At 42.5% G+C, this 20,963-nt stretch overlaps 1 protein-coding gene across 1 annotated transcript in view; it reads right to left on the bottom strand.

Annotated features, from left to right (window-relative positions):
• Positions 1-2,725, bottom strand: part of PTK2 (protein tyrosine kinase 2) — a 230,038-nt gene extending 227,313 nt beyond the window's left edge. Inside the window, exon 1 of the mRNA XM_074831417.1 lies at positions 2,521-2,725. The gene's annotated coding sequence lies outside the window, so the exon portion shown is untranslated. The remainder of the gene's footprint in view (positions 1-2,520) is intronic.
• Between the last annotated feature and the right edge of the window lie 18,238 nt (positions 2,726-20,963).

Genomic DNA, 20,963 nt, shown 5'->3' with positions numbered 1-20,963 from the left:
TGCTATGTAAACTACACATGCTTATTCTTTTAATAATACCTAAAGCTGAGGCTGAATAAAGCTTAGAGCTTTTGACATATAAGTCCTATGCCATCTTTCTTTTACGTGTACATTTTAACCTTCTCACAAAATAAAAGGTCAGCCAACACAAACATCAATCCAAGCCATGTTCTACAAAAACTGAATTTAAAGACATAACAGCAGAAAAGACAAATTAATTTCAGAACTGTTCTTCTCTTGTTGAATAGCCTGTAGAGTTTAGTCCTATGAGAGAAAAGGTTTCCCAGCAACTAGTGTCCCCTCCCTCTTTTGGGGTTTTTTTTTTTTGGTCTGTTTTGTTAACAGTACCCCAGATTTTAAGTCCATTAAATTTATTGCACGGGCTCCAATCTCAAAGGTACACATACACATTCCTTACAGAATCCCAGCCATAAACCTCGCTTTAAGAAACCCAAAGGCTTGGTCCCCATCTGCAAATCACACCATAGGGGCAGAGGTGTTTCAACAAAGATACAAGGTAGGATTAACAGCCTGATTTCAGAGGTAACAAAAAAGGAGTGGGTGGAGAAAGGAAGTGGTGGAATTTTGGATATGGTCAACATCAGTAAGATAACAAGCTGTTCCAAATAACTACGTAAGATTTAATATTTTCTGGCCCCAATCCAGTTATGCTCTTGACCTTACCCAGGTCTAATAGAATCAGAGATGATAAAGGCAGATTAGCTTTGAGGAACGTGGGACTTTTCCAATTAACACAGGAAAAAAAAAAAGCTATTAAACAACCAAAGGAGTCTGAATTTTTAAGAGACATTGCAATACCACTTCACTTTTAAGCTAACATTTACATTAAATACTTCAATATGAATCCTCAAGTGTTTCTCCTTTCAAGTGAACTTTTTGTTCAATGCATTTACTACAGCATTGCTATTACCCTAGTCAAACCGCCAAAAACTGAGCTGCAGGCTGACGATGCAAGAGTGCGAGGGCCTACAGGATACACTCTGCTTTCAGAGCACTTAAATAAGACTGACTGCAAGTCAGCTAACACAGAAACAATACAGTGAACAGTCTTTCAGCCAGAAAAAAAAAAAAAAAAAAAGGGGAGAAATCAAAGAGAAAGACTATCCTCTGTTCCAAAAAAGCATCATCTGAGTAAAGGAGGTTTGGAAAGAGAATGGATGTGAAAACTGGCAATATACAGCATATGCTTCAACATTAGTCCCAGGGATTTGAGGAGAAAAATACTGTTACAGCTGCAGAAGTACAATTCTCACCATACTCCCAAACCGGGTTTACAACCGAAAAAAGAAATATCAAATTTCTTCAAGAAGCGCAAAGGCTCCTCCATCTAATTCAACTTCTGTGGCACCAGCCGGGTCACTCAAAAGCCACGCTGAGGAACACTTGCTCCCCCTTCCCCGCTACAGATTTAGAAGACTATCCCCGGGTGAAAACGTGGATGTGACCAAAGAGCTGCCTCTGCTTCTCTTTGGATCACACAATCCTACTCTACAGCGAGTGCAGTAACAGAACCAATAAAAAAAAAAAAAAAAAAAAAAAAAAAAACAAAACACCAAAACAAACAACACAGAACCACCAAAACCAAACCCCCAAAAACCCCAACACGCAAAAAAGAAGAAACCTCCACCACTTCCCCTGCGCTCCCACCCCGGCTGTAAGAGGCAACCAGAGATTTACCAGCACGGCTGGAGAGAGGAAGGGGCAAAGCCAGGCAGCCCGGCTCCGGCAGCGAGGGGACACCTCCTCCTCCTCCCTTCCCTTTCCCTTTGTTTACTTTACGGACCGTCCCGCTCCGCCTCGCCGAGCCGCGGCCCCGCCGAGCCGCAGCACCGAGCCGCCCCCCGCCACATCCGGTGGGACCGGCCCGGCCCCGGGGCGCAGGGAGGGCCGGCGGCGGGCCGAGCCTCCCGGGCGGGGGGGGAAGGGACAGGCGGTGCACCACGGACCTCTCCCCGCAGCCTCCTCGTCTCCCCTTCCCCTCCCACCCTGCCCGGCCCCCGCAACACCGCCCAGCGAGGCTCCCCCACAGGCGCCGCCGGGGAGGGAAGCGGCTCTGGCCGGACCCCCCCAGCCCACCCCGGTACCCGCCTTCCCCCTCGGCCGGCCGGAGCCCTTCGCTCGCAGCCCGGCCGCGGGGTGCCCTCAGCCACGGGAGCCCGGGGCGTGCGGTTCGTGTGTGCATGTACGTGTGTGCACACACACACGCGTGCCCCGGGGGGGGGGGGGGGGGGGAGGTGCGTGTCTCCTGTGCCCCCTCCCCGCTGTCCAAGGCAGCCCCTCCCGAGGGATCCCGACGAAACGGGAGGCTCTTCCCCCGAGGAGACGGGGCCGCCGTCGCACCCCGGGGTGCGCGCACACACACACGGAAGGGAGATGCCGCTGTCCCCCCGCACCCCTTTTTCCACAGCGCACCCCCCCGTTATATAAGTTGGGGCCGCTGCGCCTCACTCCGCCTGTCCCCTTCCCCCTCCTCAGGCAGCCCCTGCCGCCAGCACTCACCGCGCTGCAGGCAGCCGCCTCCGGCCGGCCGGCCCCCGGCGGACGGAGGGGCCGCGGCGAGCTGGGGTGAGAGGAGGGAGAAGCAGCGGAGTTGTCCCGCCAGCGCCGGCTGCCGAGGCCGCCCGCCCGCCCCGCGCTAGGTGGGTCTGTGCGGGCAGCTGCCTACCCGCCTGCCCGCCCGCCCCGGCCACTCCAGGCCGCTCCCCCGCCCTCCCGGCGCGCTGCACCATGGGATGCGCGGCTGCCCTCTCCCTCCCTCCCTCCCCGCTTGGTTCGCTCCCCACACTAACATGGCTGCGGGGGATGGAGAGGGGGGGTCAGGCTGCCGCCCCTCAAACCGGAGGGGGGGCGGGAAGCCGCCCGGCTCCGCCTGCGCAGGCGCGGCCTGCGGGCCTCAGGTGGCGCGAGCCGCTACTCCCCGCCACTGCGATGGCGGCGGGGCCCTGGGCCGGCCTCAAGGGCCCTTCCCTCGTTCCCCGAGGCAGCGCGGATCCTGAAGGGCCGGTGGAAGGCGGGTGGGGGCTGTTAGCTCGGGAAGAGGGGAGGTCTAACCCTTGTCCTCACTTCGCTTTCCAGAAGCGGCTCCCCAGCTCCTGTCCTCGGTGTCTCCCTCTTCCCTGTGGGCGTCCCAGATGCTCGGAAGCGGGAAAACGCCTCAGTTCTGTGGCCTTTTCTGGGCCCTCCGGCCTCGCTTCATTTCCACGGTGGCACCGGTTGGCACAATTGTTCTCTTGTTTCAAGAGGGGCATATTCTTTTTCAAGGAAATACTTGCACATTATATATGACCACAGCGTTTGCATGCTTGTCAGTCACTGAGTACATTTAATAACCTAAGTCTGAAGTAGTAATTATAAAAGTCCCTGTTAATCCATTGCTTATCTCTAGTGGCAGTTGAACTCAGATCTTGCTCTTCCAAGTGCCCCAGGCAGCCTGAGCTTGAGCAGATCCTGAGCCTCCACCTCTGGAAGTTGCCAATGTGTCTGGAAACTGGAGGTAGGATGCATTTTGCTTTGGTTTAAGCCTCCCTGCAGCTGAGCTAGCTGCCGTGGCTGCCTTTATAGTTCATGGGGAACTAGTCAATGGCATTTGGGATGTCATTGATCTGATTAAACATGGGTAGTTTACTTCAGGGTAAAGCAAGTCACACTCTTAAACTTACCTATGTTTATTAGTTTTCCAAGCACTATCGGGAAACTCAAGCAAGACATGCTAAACAAGTAGACACCTAGATTGTAAATACAATTTTTCAGGTGAATGTCACCTAAAATGTCCCAAGCCCCTACAGGAGCCAATCCATCAGGTAAGCTCTAAACATGATACAAATGCATTAAGCACCATATAACAATAAGTCCTAGAATCTCTATTTTAAACAGCGGTACAGTATTCCTATCCATCTTTTATAGAAATGCTTGGCCATTAGAGGAGAGACAACACACTCTACCCTTTCTACTGGAGCTGGACTACTATGCAGGAAGGAAGGAAGGAAGGAAGGAAGGAAGGAAGGAAGGAAGGATGATTTCAGTTATTTTATAATTATTGGTCTTGGGATCACTATTGATGCTCTTGCCAGAAAAGGTAGAAATATGTTAATTAAAATTACTGATGACAGAAAGTTGGGAGACATCAATAAAGAGGATGTTCACAGTAACACACAGGAAAAATTGAATGCTCTTGAGGACTGGGATAGTAAAAATGGAAGGAAATGCATGAGTAAACCAGTATATTTTCTGATTAGTATACAGGAAAGGGGTGGTATAAATACTGGAAAGAGAAAATGAAAGGGAAAATGGAGCTTCATAAATTTTTTTATGATATGGTTATTAGCAATAGCAGGGAATTGCACTAAATGACCCTTCCAGGCATTTGATCCCAATCATTAATTATTGCTCCTTTGTCTCAAACTTCATCCAAAGACGTCAGTGCTCTAGCTTCTGAGCAAACTTGTGAAGAAGATAGTTATCCCCATTTTCTACCCTGGAAAGCTGAGACAGTATTCTAGTTGCCAAATTCACACATTATTCACTGGATGAACAGCCCTAAAAGCAAACAGCTCCTCTCCAGGGCTATACCCTATTCATACAAGATAGTAGTAATACCTACTTTCTGTCATGTGTAGTATATCCTATCGATTTTATATACAGGTTTAATAAACATTTCAAATGTCCTTGCTTTAATAAATAATTACTATTCCTGTGTTTTTATAACTTTATCCTCTGCAGGTTCTCTGGGCAACATCAATGTACCAACTATTTCCATTTTACAGGTGGAGAAACTATTGAGCAATGTGGGAGATTTATTGAGGAGACAGAGTAAAGCTGGAGCAATGGTAGAACTGTGAATCTGATTCTTATATTTCTGCTCAATCTTTTCATAGTTATACTTTTCCATATGGAAATGAAGTTTGAAGTCCATGGGAGCTTTCCTATTGGTTTTAACGGGATGAAGGCAAGCCCAAAATAATATATCAAATTGATGGTTTGTAGGACGAGTAGGATGATAGTCATGGCTTCTGTAGGGACTATAAGGCATCCAGATTCAAATCTCTGCTGGTTTTATTCCCTTTCACCTTCAGGGCCTCATCAAAAAAAAAAAAATGCCTGTGGGAAAGGCACTTCCAGAAGCTCATCCATCCCACCTATTGAGAATACAATGAATCGTTCTGTCAGTACCCCTGTTTTTTTCAACTGAGTACAGGAGAGCCTAGGTAATTAGCCTAAATCTTTACATAGCTAAACTTTTCTAAGTTGTGACTTGCACCTTTGTCTTCTGAGATTCTTGTTTTCTTCTGATTCTTGAGAACTTGCGCAGAAAAGTAAAATAATTTTCTTGCCCGCTTTGTCTACACAGAGGTTGTTGGTAGGTGGAAAAAAGACTGTCCATATAATTTATTATCAAATGATTAATATTGAGCTAAGACATTTTGTTTAATACTAATGGTATTATTTGTCCAGTCCATGCCATTATCTCATTTAATTTACAGTAGTTATTAAACCTCTGCTGCATTGGTATAAACAAAAAGGTAGGAAACTTCATTATAGTGTAGCATGTATTGTCTTTCCTTTTATTAAGTGATGGAGCTGGGGATAATGGCTCTAAAGAGAACAAATTCTTTCCGGTGTTTTGGAGCACAGCTGCAGTCAGGAATCTTCAGCTTTTCTGCAGGATGGTAAATATTCATTAAAGCGACCAGAGTGATCAGGCGTATGAGGCAGGTAGCTCTGAACTGCAGGGTTATTTCAAACTGTGACAATGAAATGCAGGGGAATTTGGAAAAAAAGGAGAAAGTGACAAGATGTTAAATATTTCACAAAATACACAGTAACATTCTTCATCGTAAGAGGAGATTATTTTTTTTTAAATCATCTAAGTCAACCTCAGATGAAGAAGTCCTCAACTGCATACATAAGGAGTGTACATAGTACTCTGACACAGGTGAAGGAAAAGTGTATTGTAAACACCCATTTTACAAGTAGAAATAAATAAGATAGAAATAAAATGTCAGTGCCCATCTTACCAGAGTTACAATCTGTTGCAAACCTGATGCTGCAAGTTTTTCTCATGTGGGAGTTTTCGTATTTAGTGGGGTCAGCAAGACCTGGAGGGATCAGGTCCTCCATTTAACAGTGAATAACGCTGCCCAGATGGAGGATGAGTGTTACAGTGACTGGGGGCACAGTCCTGTGTGCAGCCTCATGGTTAGAAGGTACAGACTTGAACAATGAAAGGCACCAAAATGTTAATAATGTTAATATGTACATCTCTGCCTCTCTATGGATTAAAAAAAAAAAAAAAAAGGCAAACCATTATATTAGCATTTCTGGGCAGCGTTTAGAAGTTGAATGCAAAGTCATCTGTGGAGGTTTTTCTAATTTATGAAAAAACAAACCAAAACAAAACACATAGAAATTCTTAAGCAAAGCTCCAAGGGAAATGGGCAAAATTACACAGGACCAGGAACGAAATTTCAGGTAGAAAATTTGGTGTGGAAAAAACCTAATTAGCAGCTGGGGGACCCGCTTGGTGAGTTGCTGTTATTAACTAAGACCTCCAAAGCAAATGTTAATGTGTTAATTAGAAGCAGGCTAATAACCTCCTAGATTTCCCAGCAGGAAACAAAAAAAACAAAACAAAAACAATACTATTTTTTTCTGGATATAACCAGCTAAAAACAAATATGGCTGCAAGGGAACACTCCCAGTACTGCTTCTTCATTTTCTGATGTGTGTTTGCAGCATTGCTACCCTAAGAGTAACGGAGACCACCTTACCCGGCCTTTCGGCATGGTAACCATGTGGAAGCATGGGATCCAGAAGTTTATTTATCTTGCTAGAAAATCAAACAAAATCTCTGTCCTGACTGGTAGCTTTGATTTCTAGAAAGAAAGGAAAGGTCCCACGCTGGCTTACTTAACTTGTTCCAAGTGAGGAATGGAAATTAAAAGGAAAGAGAAGAGATTCATTCTCTGTCCTGTCGGTACAAAAGCACAAGAGAGTCAGGACACTCTCAGATGGAGCTGTAGTGTGATGGTAAAGGAAGTAAAATTCATGATCTATCCTAAAGGTCTCTACTTTCCATCAGAGATTCTTGTCTTCTCATTTTATTTTGGCTTCCATGATAGAAATCAACTTTCTTTCTTTCTTTCTTTCTTTCTTTCTTTCTTTCTTTCTTTCTTTCTTTCTTTCTTTCTTTCTTTCTTTCTTTCTTTCTTTCTTCCTTCCTTCCTTCCTTCCTTCCTTCCTTCCTTCCTTCCTTCCTTCCTTCCTTCCTTTTTCTTCCTTCCTTCCTTCCTTCCTTCCTTCCTTCCTTCCTTCCTTCCTTCCTTCCTTCCTTCCTTCCTTCCTTCCTCCCTTCCTCCCTTCCTCCCTTCCTCCCTTTCTTTCTTTCTTTCTTTCTTTCTTTCTTTCTTTCTTTCTTCCTTTCTTTCTCCCTTCCTTTCTCCCTTCCTTTCTCCCTTCCTTTCTCCCTTCCTTTCTTTCTTCCTTTCTTTCTTCCTTTCTTTCTTCCTTTCTTTCTTCCTTTCTTTCTTCTTTTCTTTTCTTTTCTTTTCTTTTCTTTTCTTTTCTTTTCTTTTCTTTTCTTTTCTTTTCTTTTCTTTTCTTTTCTTTTCTTTTCTTTTCTTTTCTTTTCTTTTCTTTTCTTTTCTTTTCTTTTCTTTTCTTTTCTTTTCTTTTCTTTTCTTTTCTTTTCTTTCTTTTCTTTCTTTCCTTTTGTCAACCAGACCTCAGACAAACTTGTAGCTGAGCCGAATCAAACGCTAGATTTTAAAATTGCATTCTGTTGAGACCAAGCAGCATGAAAGGATGAAGTTTTTATGGACATGTAGAAACGCTTGAATTCTTTGACTTATCTTCTGCAGTTTTCTAGCATTCTGATGCCTTGAGCTGTGTTGCACACTTTTCTCAGAAAGGCTCAAGAGAGAGGGAGGGTATTCAGGGGTATGTGCTGTCAGCGGGGCTACAACTTGTGGGGCAGCCAGGATTGGAGCCGCAGTGCTTACGTTCCAGGAGTGCACGTGGTGGCTTTCCCAGAGCCTTTCATCTCTTTCCAGTTCTGAGCCAACCAGCAATCCAACCCTTATATTTTCATTTAGTCAAACTGGTACTGAAAAAACTCCTTTTTTTTTTTTTAATTTTGTCCTTCCTTACACAGTCCTGGTTCTTTGTCATTAATCAGATCAAGTCAGCTTTTTGCAGGAACTGTGACAGTAGCGTCATCACTCTGTTCTCTGTCAAAGCCCTCCCAAAATCCCTTCAGCTGCTTTGGTAAGCTCACACTTTTTCTGTAGAGCCCCTTGATGTGTAAAATGTATGCGATGTTTTGATCAAAGGAGTTCTTGTACTTAATGCAAATTTCAACACACTTATAGCAGTCAGATGTAGACGTATAGATCTAATCCTCCTGATCTCCACTGGGCCCAGGGGACATTAGTCCAGCTAGCAAGGAGGGCAGGGATGATTGGTGAGGAATATTTTAACTACTTTAGTTTATTTTAAGACTGTGTTAAGCTTTCTCCATTTATGGTAAGATTAACTAATGTTCTGAACACCTGTCGTCTAAGAGGTTACAATGACCGTATTTTGGAAAACTTGCTTTTTTTTCTTTCATTTTTTTTTCAACATCTGGGCAAATGGAAAAAAAAATTTCTCCTTTCTGCAATCCTTTTGGACACTTTAAATGGCGTTTTAGACATCAGAGAATAATTTCTGTAGATTTATTTTTCAAACACAGAACCCAATACATTAAGTAGGGAGACTGTTTTCTGTGGGTATTGATGGTCATTGCTGAGCGGTCTCATATTCAGTGAATGCTTTTGAATGGATGTGAATATTGATTCTTCTAATATGTTCTTTATTTTCCAGTCTCTGTTTATTCAACTGTAGTAACTATAAATTTGTTATCAACTTGATTTTTAATTCTAGGTGGAAGGAGTTCTGATGAGACACTGTCACCAGTCATCCTGGAATCTGCCCCAGAATGGTGAAGGCTTTGATACTACTTCGATTTGGATTTTAGGAGTGGGATACAGGATTGGTGCTTGTTCCATGTGCCTCTCCCCTGAGTTATAGGGTTCTCCTCATCTTCTCTAAAGTTGTGGCCCTGGAAATTTACTCTTTCTCTCCACTAGAACAAAAGAGTGGGGGATAGGGGCTCTAATCGCTCCAGTGGACCAGGCTTTGATAGCTGTGTTGCACTCTGGGACACGGTGAAGAGGACATGTTCTAGCACGCACTTCTGTGGGGGGGTGAATCTTCCTATCCTGTATCCCGTTTCAGAGACAACCCCCTTACATTACATTTCCCTCTCATTAAAAAGAGTAACTTTAAGCTATAGTCAAGATACTGCTGACCTGTATGAATTCATTTTACGATGGCTGCATAGAGAGTCCCTGCTGCCCACATGAAGTCATTACTTGGGAACCACTGAATGAGTGACCTCAGAAATTTAAGTCAGCCAGGAGGTAGAAGGCTTCTGTCATTCCTCTGATTTGTTTATCCTGTGCTGCTTTGAAAGCTGGAATAAAAATGGAATAAAAGAGGATTGTAATTTTCTTGAGCTCAGGTCCTTGCTCTTCAGTTGCCTAATTAAAAATTGATCATTTATTCTAATTTAGGATTCTGCAGAGAAAGGATACTGCTCTTGCACAAAGTTTTTGAAGAGAGGATCTGCAATGGATAAAATATGGAGCTAATTATCATAGCAGGTATGTTCAGAAGACAGTGATGCACCAGAAAATACTTTCTTTGCAGGATTGTCAAACTCGTGAATATCCTGTTCTTCATCCCTTCAGTACAGTGGCTGACAGGTACTGCCACGTCTGCATTTGCAGTACAGAAAAAGAGAGATTTACTGTATTGTCCTTTTTTCCATGTTACATGCAGTTCTGCTTACTACATTAGTACAGGCACAACAATTTTGCCTTTTGGACGTGTTCTGTGAAGTGCCTTTGTATCTGATTACCTCAATACCACACTTGAGTTTGTTTACTTTGTAGGAAGAATATTGCACAAAAAAAAAGTTAGAAGACCTGTGGTTTGACTTAAATCAGTATGTTTTGATGGATGTTCACATTTTACAATAACCTTTGAAGAATAGACCACATCCCTTAACAGTTGTATTCTTTTACATCCTCATATTGTCTGCCATTTCAGTTTGATATAGCAAACACTGAAAACAAATATTTCTTTTGGGTTCCTTTATCCTGAAAACAATAGCTGTAACAGAAAGATTGCAGCCAGATGCATTTTAGTTTGCAGAAAGATTTTTGGGTTTTGTGGCAATCTAACATTCTTGCATCAAAGTCACTGTTAGCTGTAGAAATGTGAATTGACAGCAGCTCAATCATCTCTAACACAGCTTTTAATCAGAATTTGTTCTTGAAAACATTACTCTCCCCCCAAAAAGAAAAAACTGTGATAGTTTTAATTTTTATTGAACCAGATTAAGAAGTATGACTATTTAGCTTTATAACAGAATTATTGCATTGAATAAAAGCTGCTTCAGGAACAGTGAGAGAGGAGTGTAACAAATTATGGATTTCTCTTTCTAAAAGAGTCAAACATTTCTTTCTTATGGGTGTCTGCCTCTCTAGAAAGTTATCTAGTGACTTTAGTATACAGGAAGGGAAAGAGCCTTGTAAATCAGATGTGGGTTATTTCTTATGTATTTAGAGATTTTGCACATCACAATATTAACTTTGTAAGAGTATTACTTATCAGCATAATACATATACAGGATATTTAGCTGTCAGATAGTTTATAAGATGAAGCAGCAGTTCAGTGTTAGGTCTTTTTTTCTGCTATGAACTTCATGGGGGGTTTAATGTCATTTAGTGTTTTGATGCCTCCAACTCTAGTCTGTAAAATAGATGTAGTAATTTGATAGCTATGGGAAGATATTGGGAGTTACAATTAGAGAGGTTCAGAAAAGAGATTGAAGCTGCCTGAATATTGAAGACAAAGTGTATAAGCCAGTGGGTTTTCTCTTTCTTCATACAGTTGTTTTCCCAACCCCCTTATCTGTACCTTAGAAAAAAACTCCTAGTTTCAGTGAAGGACGGGAGTTGTGTGTCATGGAGAAGCTAAGATTTCCTTGATGTTTTGTTTTGATGTTGCTAGATCAGCTCCTGCGTCAGACTTTTTTTTTTTTTTTTAAATCTATTTATGTTAAGCTAGTTACAGTCTGAGCAGCTTTGTTTATTTACCAAGCAGGTGCAACAAGTGTAGAGATTTTTCAAGCTCCTGTTAGTTGCCCCAATGCTGTCTTTCACTATGATTTAAATCAGACTAATGCAACCAAAATGTAATAAAAGTAAGTAACACATCTGTGGCAAAACATGTAATAAATGTGTAATAAAAAAGATCATTAAGACATTTGAGAGATTTCATACTTAAAAAGCAAATTCTTGTCTGTAGAGGTACGTATTGGTTCCCTTTGGTGCAAGGAGAGGAGCCCTGCAAGTTGTCTGAAAACAGAAACTCACAGATGTTGATGTCAAGAATAGAAACAAAGTCCATTGCTTCTAACCAGGTGCCAAGGAAGATCTTAATATCTGCAGAGAATATTGTTTTCCTTAAGTTCACATTGAAATCATATGTAAATATTCTCAGAAACCTATGATATTTGGGGAATATTTATAGATTTTGTCATTGTTATGATAAGGGAAAAAAGCTCCTTGAGCATATCAGGGTATTCCAGTGACTAGCTCAGAAACTGGGAAGCAGCTGCAGAGCCACCAGTTGAAATGCCTGGGTTGGCCAACAAAGAGCCGTACGCTGTTTGCTGCCTTTCTCCCAGATATTAGCATCTGGGCTACTTGGCATGTGTGCCTCTCCTACCCTCCCTATAGCAAGAGACCACTTGTAGGCTTTAGTTTTATTTTATATGGTTATCTGTATACTTTAAAGAGTGTCAGTCTCTATTAATCTTTATAATGTGTCAGAAGTGAGAGTTCAAGAATCATGAGAAGCTTTCTAGTACATTGAGAAGCAATTGTCTTTGTTAAAGACCAGATTATACCAACTGCCATAATATAATACGGTCTGTGCACACATATAATATGCACATTGCAATAATGTTCTTACGTGCATGTGCACATGATTATAGTGTGCTTACCAGGAGGGGGAAAGTGCATATGGTAAATGTAAAGAGTATATGTAACTAGTGCAGAAAGTAGGATTTCACTTCAGTGTTATTAGCTCTAAATGAAAACAACACTATGTTTTAGAGAAGTTCTCAATTTAGCATGTTTTAAGATGACTAGTTATACAATAAATAGATTTCTAAAGTTGTCCATTATTTATAGATTGGAAAAGAGAAATAATTTACTGAAAATCCCTTCAGAGAACCTGGGTTCTGCTTTCATTTTGTTTGCCAAGCCACACACAATTTCACTTAACCGTGTTATAAAGCCGAGACTGACCTTACAGATTTTTTTAAACTAACTCTGAAGTTTTTGTTTCGTTGGAGACAAATTGCAGCTAACTTTTTTAACCATAATACAGTACAACAAGCTCGTGTCTTTTATGTACCACTGGGTCATGGTATTAATTAGTACTCTTCCTTTACAAAACTTTATCTTTTAATAAAATTAGTTATTAATTTTACAGCTGTTGCTATTCTGATCTCAAATGCATGTGCTCAATCTTACCATTAGATTTCTCTTTGTGGGTTGAAAAGTTTCAAAACAATTATTTAACTTTTTCTAAATATGTTCTATTACAAAAAATCTATCTTCCAATGTTTTGTGCACAGAATTACTATCTTACAAGGCTTGCTTCAATATGGTACCTGAGAGATTTAACCCCTGAACTGTTGGAAAGTATTGTCGCTGGTCATGTGAAAAAGATAGAAATGTCAAGTTTAGATAAAATATTACATGATGTTTGGCAATAGAGCTTCTTGAATTTCAAGTTTATCTGTAATTTCCCTGCAGTGGAGAGAACGCCCTTTCTCTAGGGCTGGTGAAAAGTTGGAGCAGTTTTATTTACATCTAGCGGAAAATATGAGAAAGTTCGCAGCCCTAGTTTTTATGTGGATAGATCCAGTTCCTGCACCACTTCAGTCAGTCTCTGCCTGAGAAGTACTCCACAGGAAACAAAAAATTAAAAAGAAATTAAAAAGAATTTTTTAAAAAATTAAAAATAAATTCAATAGCAATAGTACTGTTATTTTTAACCTACTGTGCTGAACAATGTCCCTTCAGTAAAAATAACACAAATACTAGACTATTGACCACAATAAATGAGGACTGTTTTAGAGTCCATTAGGCTTCTATTGTCTTTCTTACCCTGCAGCTGTAGTGTCAAGTATTAAAATTACTGGAAAGTCACCTGTGGAATATTTGATGTCCTTAAATACAGGCTTGGTGGTGTTTATTTTTAGGTACATAGATCAACAATCCTTCATCATTTTGCCTTTTTGCTCTAAATTAAAGTATTTGTCTTGAATTTCAAGAGACATACTTAATACATTCATTCATGAGCTAAAATAAACCAAAGTGAGCCCACAGAGGAAGAGATTACTATAGGAGAATGGCTTTTACTACTGTTAAACTGGCCAAATATTTGCAGCTTTGCAATGATTCATCCTTTTTCCTCTCTTGTTCAGCAGGATTTTGGAAGAACAGACTAAGGAAGGAGCTAATGATACTCCTAGTCCACAAGTCCTTTTTTGGTGATTAATTTTATCTGAACTAAATTCTTCGTTGCCATAATGTGGCCACAGAAGTGAGCAAAACTGCCCCTATTCGTCCCAACTGAGGAACAAGCCCTTTCTCTTATGCTTTTATTCATAGTTATTATTTATTTTAAAATTAATGCTACTATTTAACATTCATTACTATTTTTATGAAAGGAAATACTCAGACCTGGGGATGGAAAAGTACGGCAACACATAGACTGGGACCATCCTGCAAAGGGTGAGGTTGGGACTGAGAGGAAGCTCAGTGCAGTGCCCTGCTATCACCAACCACCTTGTGGTATGAGCCTGATCTTGAAGTGGTCACATTCAACCACAGAACAGTTAACTTCCCCCTCCTACTCAAGGGTGTGGAGTAAAGTAGTTGCAAGTGAGAAACCTTCTTTCAGTCTCCATCCAGTGTTTTGTCTGCAAAGTTATTTGTGTTTGCCTTTTTCACCAGGTTGTACTTTAGGTTGAACAGTTCTTTTTTTTCCCCTCCCTTCTTTCCTCCTGTTCTGTATCTACAGGCAGATGCCAGTTCCCCTCTCTCCTTTTAAGATCCCTCCACCCTCTTAAATAACTTAGTTCCCCGTTCACTTTTGGGTCCACTTCCTTGAGCATCTGCAATGCAAAAACATTTGCTCAGTCCCAGCTGTCTTTGGGAGTCACTCAGATATTTCCCTCTGAAATAAAAATGAGCTGTAGTGTTTGGGTTTGTTCACTTCAAAGACCACTCCCAGGGGATCGTACAGGCAATTCTATAGGTTTATCTCCCTTTGTCCTATAGAGTCCTCCAACACCCTTTACACCCTCAAAGCAAATTCAGTTAGCCCTTATGGCAACAGGGAAGAGCCCCAAGAGCCCCACGTAGATGTGTCAGTCTGCTCTAGAGAGGGTTTAGCCCTGAAAACCACGCACGTCATAGAATGGTTTGGGTTAGAAGGGACCTTTAAAGATTGTCTAGTCCAAAACCCCTGCCATGGGCAGGGATATCAGAAAGCCAACCGTGTCCTGGGCTGCATCCAGAGCACTGTGGCCAGCAGGTCGAGGGAGGGGATTCTTGCCCTCTGCTCCACTCTCATGAGACCCTCCTGCAGTGCTGGGTCCAGCTCTGGGGGCACAAGAGCAGAAGGACACGGACCTGCTCGAGCAGGGCCAGAGGAGGCCACAAAGATGCTCGGGGGGCTGGAGAACCTCCTGTATGAGGACAGGCTGAGAGTTGGGGGTGTTCAGCCTGGACAACAGAAGGCTCCAGGGAGACCTTATAGCGGCCTCCCAGTACTTAAAGGGGCTACAGGAAAGTTGGGACACACGTTTTAGTATGGCCTGTAGTGACAGGACAAGGGCTAATGGTTTTAAACTGAAAGAGGTAGATTTAGACAAGATATAAAGAAGAAATTTTTTACTGTGAGGGTGGTAAAACACAGGAACAGGTTGCCCAGAGAGGTGGTAGATGCGCCATCCCTGGAAACATTCAAGGTCAGGTTGGACGGGGCTTTGAGCAACATGATCTAGTTGAAGATGTCCCTGCTTATTGCAGGGGGGCTGCACCAGATGACCTTTAAAGGTCCCTTCCAGTCCAAACCATTCTACAATTCTATGATTCTATCTTCCACTAGATCAGGTTGCTCAAAGCCCTGTCCAACCTGACCTTGAACACTTCCAGTGGTGGGGCAAAGGACACCACAGCTTTGCACTTCCTTGTGCAAGGACTGGGGATCATTCACCGTGTCAGATACATTTAGCATTCTCAGCCTTGCAGTTTCCCTCATCAAAGAGAGTCCTTTGGGCCAGGGTTTTAAGATGCCGAGTCCTCAACAGCAATACTCAAAGTATTCTCATCCCTTGCTTTTCACTCCAGCCCCATGCTACTACAACCGTATCTGTAAAGGTGCTTGAGGGGCTGGGCTGGGAACTGGACTGTGGAGCTTGTTTGGCTTAAAAAAATATGTTGGCATTCTCAACCATTATACAGTTTTCTTAAATATAATTAAAGGTTCTAAGATAATTGCACACAAACATGCATATCAGTTGGAGAAGCCAGAAGGGAGTTAAAAACCTTGAGATTTACTTCCATTTATTTACTTTTCCTCTTACTCAGAGTTAAATAGAAGCACCAGTTTCTAATAAAATAAAGGAATATTCTCATTGCTGATCCATCTCTTCATGTCTAAAAGAAAAAACACATTCAGAGCTTTGTATGCAGAATGCACCAAGGAGAAATACTGCATAAAGGCAATCGAGAGCATGAGAGTTATTTCCAGAAAGCCTGTTTTATCCACAGCTTCTACCTGTGTGTTTCTATAATACCTGCACCTCTGTGATGTTTCCTCTGAAGTGTTCAAAGCACATTATAGGTACAGGTTTAGCTAAATTGATCACGGTCTCTGAAAGGTAAGAGGATTCCCATCTGCAGGCATGCCAGGTGGTACCTCAACAGATAAAACATCCTGCTCAAGGTCAGAAAAATGAGTCGGTGGCAAAGCTGGAAGAGAACTTTGAGAGGTGAGTTTAATACGTAGTGATGGCAGCCAGCTGCCTTGCTGCAGCTGTGCTCAGGGAACATTGATCTTATTCTTGTTGATATGAGTGAACTTCTCTAGACAAAGAATCACACATAAACACAAACCATTTATCATCCGTTAAGAGAAGCACACTGTAAAATTTTAGGCCATCACAACTGTAATGCGGGCAGTCTTAGTAAGCACTAAAGTGGTGATGGTTTTCCTCTCCATTCCTGATGCATGTTTCCAGACAGCTTTGGTCCTATGTAAAACTATTTGCTAGACTCTTAGCTTGGTAAACACATAACCTGATCATGGAGTACTTCAGCCTGAAAACCCTTTCACCACTCATACTTCTTTTAAATGTAGTATTCAAGGATCTTTCCATTTTGACATGCTAGTCATGTTTCTGGAAGGAGAAGCAGCTAGCTAGTCCCTAGAAGCCTGAAAAGAGAAATCTATAGCTTCAATACCTGCAGTGAAATTGCTGTGCTGTTAGAGGCCAGGTGCAAACTTGGCCTGCAGGTAAATTGAAAACTGATGATTGAAAAAACTTTGGGCAATGCCCTTAATATATGCTTTAACATTTCAGCAGCCCTGAAGTGGTCAGGCAGTTGGACTAGATGATCGTTGTAGGTCTCTTTCAACTGAAATTCTATTCTATTCTATTCTATTCTATTCTATTCTATTCTATTCTATTCTATTCTATTCTATTCTATTCTCACAAAAGGAAAATCCAAAAGCCCAAGGTGTGGAGAGTAAAGTATAAATCCATACTCCTTTCTACCATCCATCTATTCTCATTGGAGTTGTACAGTAACAGTAAAGAGAGAATAAAAACTTCAGCAAGGTGCCTTACACATCTTTGATTCCCCCAGCACTATATTAACTATCTGCCGGTGGCACTCCAAAGAGATAACAAAACAAAATCATAGCTTCTGTCCCAGATGGGTAAACATAAAAATGACTACAGGAATGGGTAAGCAGTATTTCATCTGTCCCCTGCCAGCTATAGTAGAGGTACCCCACTCTTCTCTGTCTATAGGTGACAGGATGAGTGTTCTTGGCAGACCCAACAAAACTCATCCACCTTGAGGTTATACAGGGGAATGTATCAAAATTAATAGATTATCAAGTCTGGTGAAGTACTTAAGAGGGTGAAAACGTATTTCCCCATGGCTGATCCTTCATTTTATGTGACCTTGAAGTGCCTTTTTTCTTCATACTTTCTTACAGAAGACCACAAGTAGTTTCCTCTCCCCTGCAGGGACCTGAGCATATTAAAAGGTCACTACTAGATCAAAATGAGTATGCTTTTAAAAAAAGTATTTCCCTCAGCTCCCAATAGTGCCATATCAAAGCTGTAATAAAAAACATTCACAGTTTACCTGCACGATTTTTATCATTTATCTTAGCATACTGAAAAACAGAGTCATCCTTCTCCCATATAGTCACTTGTTCTTGCTAGTTTTAAACTCATTGAAGCAGTAATAGTGCCAAAGCTTGCAACGAAATATTTAAACAACAATTAACTTCTTAATTCTGTGTGTGGGCAGGGCCCTTGTTTCCCCTGGAGCACAACTGATTTTCAAGATATTTATTTGGGATTTCAGGGTGTTTGCATATTGTGTATGGCTCCCTATGTATGTGTTGGTATGTGTGTGGGATGCCTCTGGCTGTATTTGCCTGCAGCTGAGCCTGCACAACATTCCCCTTAGAACAGGCAAGTTTTCCAGTATGAAAGTTTAAAAAAAGAACTCTCTCCCCTATTTTATTTCAGTCACTAGATAAAAGGCAGCAAATCGCATGGCTATTCCATCAAGCCATGTTACAGTCATAATAAATGTGTGTCACTCCTTCTGGCTGTAGGTGCTAGAGGAGATCAGTTTTCAGTGTCTATCCAACAGAAGTTCAGCCAGGAGCAGTGACCCTCTACGGATGTTTTCCTTTTTGATTTTTCCAATAAACAGGTCTGCACGGTGTTATTGCTAATGCTAATCTGATTTTCTCTGGGAGGTGGTTAAGCATGTGGCTAGAATTTGTATTAGCAGTTACTAAAGTTGCTTGTTTTTCCATACTCCCTTCCTATTCAGCTTCCTCTTTACAAGTCACCTCTGCTGTGGCACGTAAGAAGTGGCTGGAAGAACAATATTGAGACTCTACACTGAAACTGCATATAAAACATATGCAGGCTGTATGTTTCTGCATGTTGCATGAGAAGCCTTCACAGGAAGTAAGTTCTTAATGCAAAATTCAACTCTCAAAGCGTTAAAAAATACTGGCATTATGAAGGGGTTTTAAAAAGGTTTGTTCTGAACAACTGTGGAAATGGCTGCAACTCAATAATCCAATTTATAATGTAGTCCTTTCTACCCTAAAGCTGCCTGGACAGAGCAGGGGTGAGGCAAGCCTTGTGCACACCCATTCGTAGTTGTTTCTTCTCATGATGAAAGACCAGGGCACTTAGTAGTAGTTAGAAATCATGAAGAAGCCACGGCCATTCATGCATAGTTCAGGTGGAACAGCTCACTGAACTTCACAGAATCACAGAATCACAGAATCATCAAGGTTGGAAAAGACCTTGAAGATCATCCAGTCCAACCATGAACCTCACACTGACCGTTCTCAACTCCACCAGATCCCTCAGCACTGGGTCAACCCGACTCTTCAACCCCTCCAGGGATGGGAACTCCCCCCCTGCCCTGGGCAGCCCATTCCAATGCCCAACAATCCCTAAATCCCCCCAGTTCCCTCAGCCGCTCCCCATCAGACCTGTGCTCCGGACCCTGCACCAGCTTCGTTGCCCTTCTCTGGACATGCTCGAGTCATTCAATGTCCTTTTTGGAGTGAGGGGCCCAAAACTGAACATAGTCATCGAGGTGTGACCTCACCAGTGACAAGTACAGGGGTCAGATCCCTTCCCTGTCCCTGCTGGCCACGCTATTTCTGATGCAAGCCAGGATGCCATTGGCCTTCTTGGCCACCTGGGCACACTGCTGGCTCATGTTCAGCCGGCTGTCAATCAACACCCCCAGGTCCCTCTCTGACTGGCAGCTCTCCAGCCACTCCTCCCCAAGCCTGTAGTGCTGCTGGGGGTTGTTGTGGCCCAAGTTTTATTCCTTAGTATTTGGAGGAAAGACGTAGGCACTTTAGGGACAAGAAGGCTCTGGGAGGCACCTACACTGCAGACAGCTGAAGTTGGGAGGGATGAGTCCCACCCTTTGGGACTAAACCTTGTTTCTAGCCCCAAGGAATGCCAAGGTAGCATTTTCATGCCTGCCCAACAGCAGACTGGAGGCACATAAGAATAGATTAAATCAGCCCAGCTGGTGTTATCTTCTTCATATATTCCCCTCAGAGCAAGAGCAAGGTGCTGCATGGACCCTCCCATTCTTCTGCTGCTGCAGCCTCCAACACACAGACTCCTACGAAGGCTTCTGCTCACCCAGATGTTTCAAAGTACAGACGTGCCCTTTTGCGAGGGAGAAAAGACCCATCCGTGACTTTTAAATCGGTTTTCCCTTAGATTTGCTTCGTTCTGTGTGATTTGTCGTAACACTTCAAAGAGAAATGCGTATGTACCAGTTTTCTAACAATAACATGGGTAAAGCCGAGCATTAACCTTAAATGTTTTTTGTCCTTGTTACTTTGCACTTAATAGCGCATAGTTATATTCTCTGTGTGTTGAGAGAGCAGGAAATTACATAGTAAATGTTAGCAGAAGCTGATGTTTAGGCTTTTATTATCACTTGATAAACCCATGTAAATCCCATTAATGCTGAGAGGAGTTATATGTGTATATCAGGGGGGAAAAGAGACCATTTGCTCTTGCGTGCATGTAACTAATTAAAAATTTAAGAGCATATAGTACATAATTATACTGGGCTGTAGGTTAATGCTTCTGAATGAAAAATGCCAGATGAGCTGAAATGCTTATACAGAACAAGAGAAACTCTGGCTGCCTCTGTGCAGAGACCTGCACGCTCTCTGTGAACAGTCCTACTGTTCACTGCTCTCGCTCTGCAGTTGGGGGCTGACGGAAACGGGCATATCGCCGGCTGTGACCTTGGTCAGGATCTGCAGGGCAGAAAACAATGCAGGGAAAGACAAGAGGACAAGCCCTGGCACCTACAAGCCGGTTTCATATCCTCTGCTGAACTTATTTCTGGCAGTGTTTTACTTGCCAATGCAAGCTGCAGGCAATGTCTTAATTGTCAGCTTTCTCACCATACGACAGCCTGTCGCAACCATGAGAGAAGGTCAGGTTCAAGGCAGGCTGCTCTCCTGGGAAGAGTCCAGTGCCAGCATACTCTAAACGCCCGTTGATCCCCAGCCTCCAGAGTGGTTTCAGAAATGTGTGCCTGCAGGAAGGGTGGCACCTTCCTATGAGCAAGAAGCTACCAACCACTGGTATGGTCTGGACAGGATGCTCAAGGGGTTGCTAATCAAGTAGAAAACACAAATCCATACCTTCTGCTTCCTATATAATTATGTTTTATTTCACAAGACTGTCTTGGAGCCATGTTAGAGTTAATATAACTGTAAATAGCCAGTAATCTTCATTAAAGACACAGATAATTGAAACAATAGAGGCAATTACACAAAACAGTTATCTGTCCCTGCCCAGAGGCATGTGCAGGACACATGGATGGAGAACAGCTTCCATGCAGCTGAAAAAGAAGCCCCAGACCCTGGCACAAAGATGATAAGCACAGTCCCAAGAAAAAGGACCGTGAAAGAGATTTTTCATTATTTGATTC

This window comes from Strix aluco, chromosome 1 (assembly GCF_031877795.1).
Source record: "Strix aluco isolate bStrAlu1 chromosome 1, bStrAlu1.hap1, whole genome shotgun sequence".
NCBI lineage: Eukaryota > Metazoa > Chordata > Aves > Strigiformes > Strigidae > Strix > Strix aluco.
Note: the sequence above shows the minus strand (reverse complement) of the source record. Positions and strands in the feature narration are given on the sequence as shown.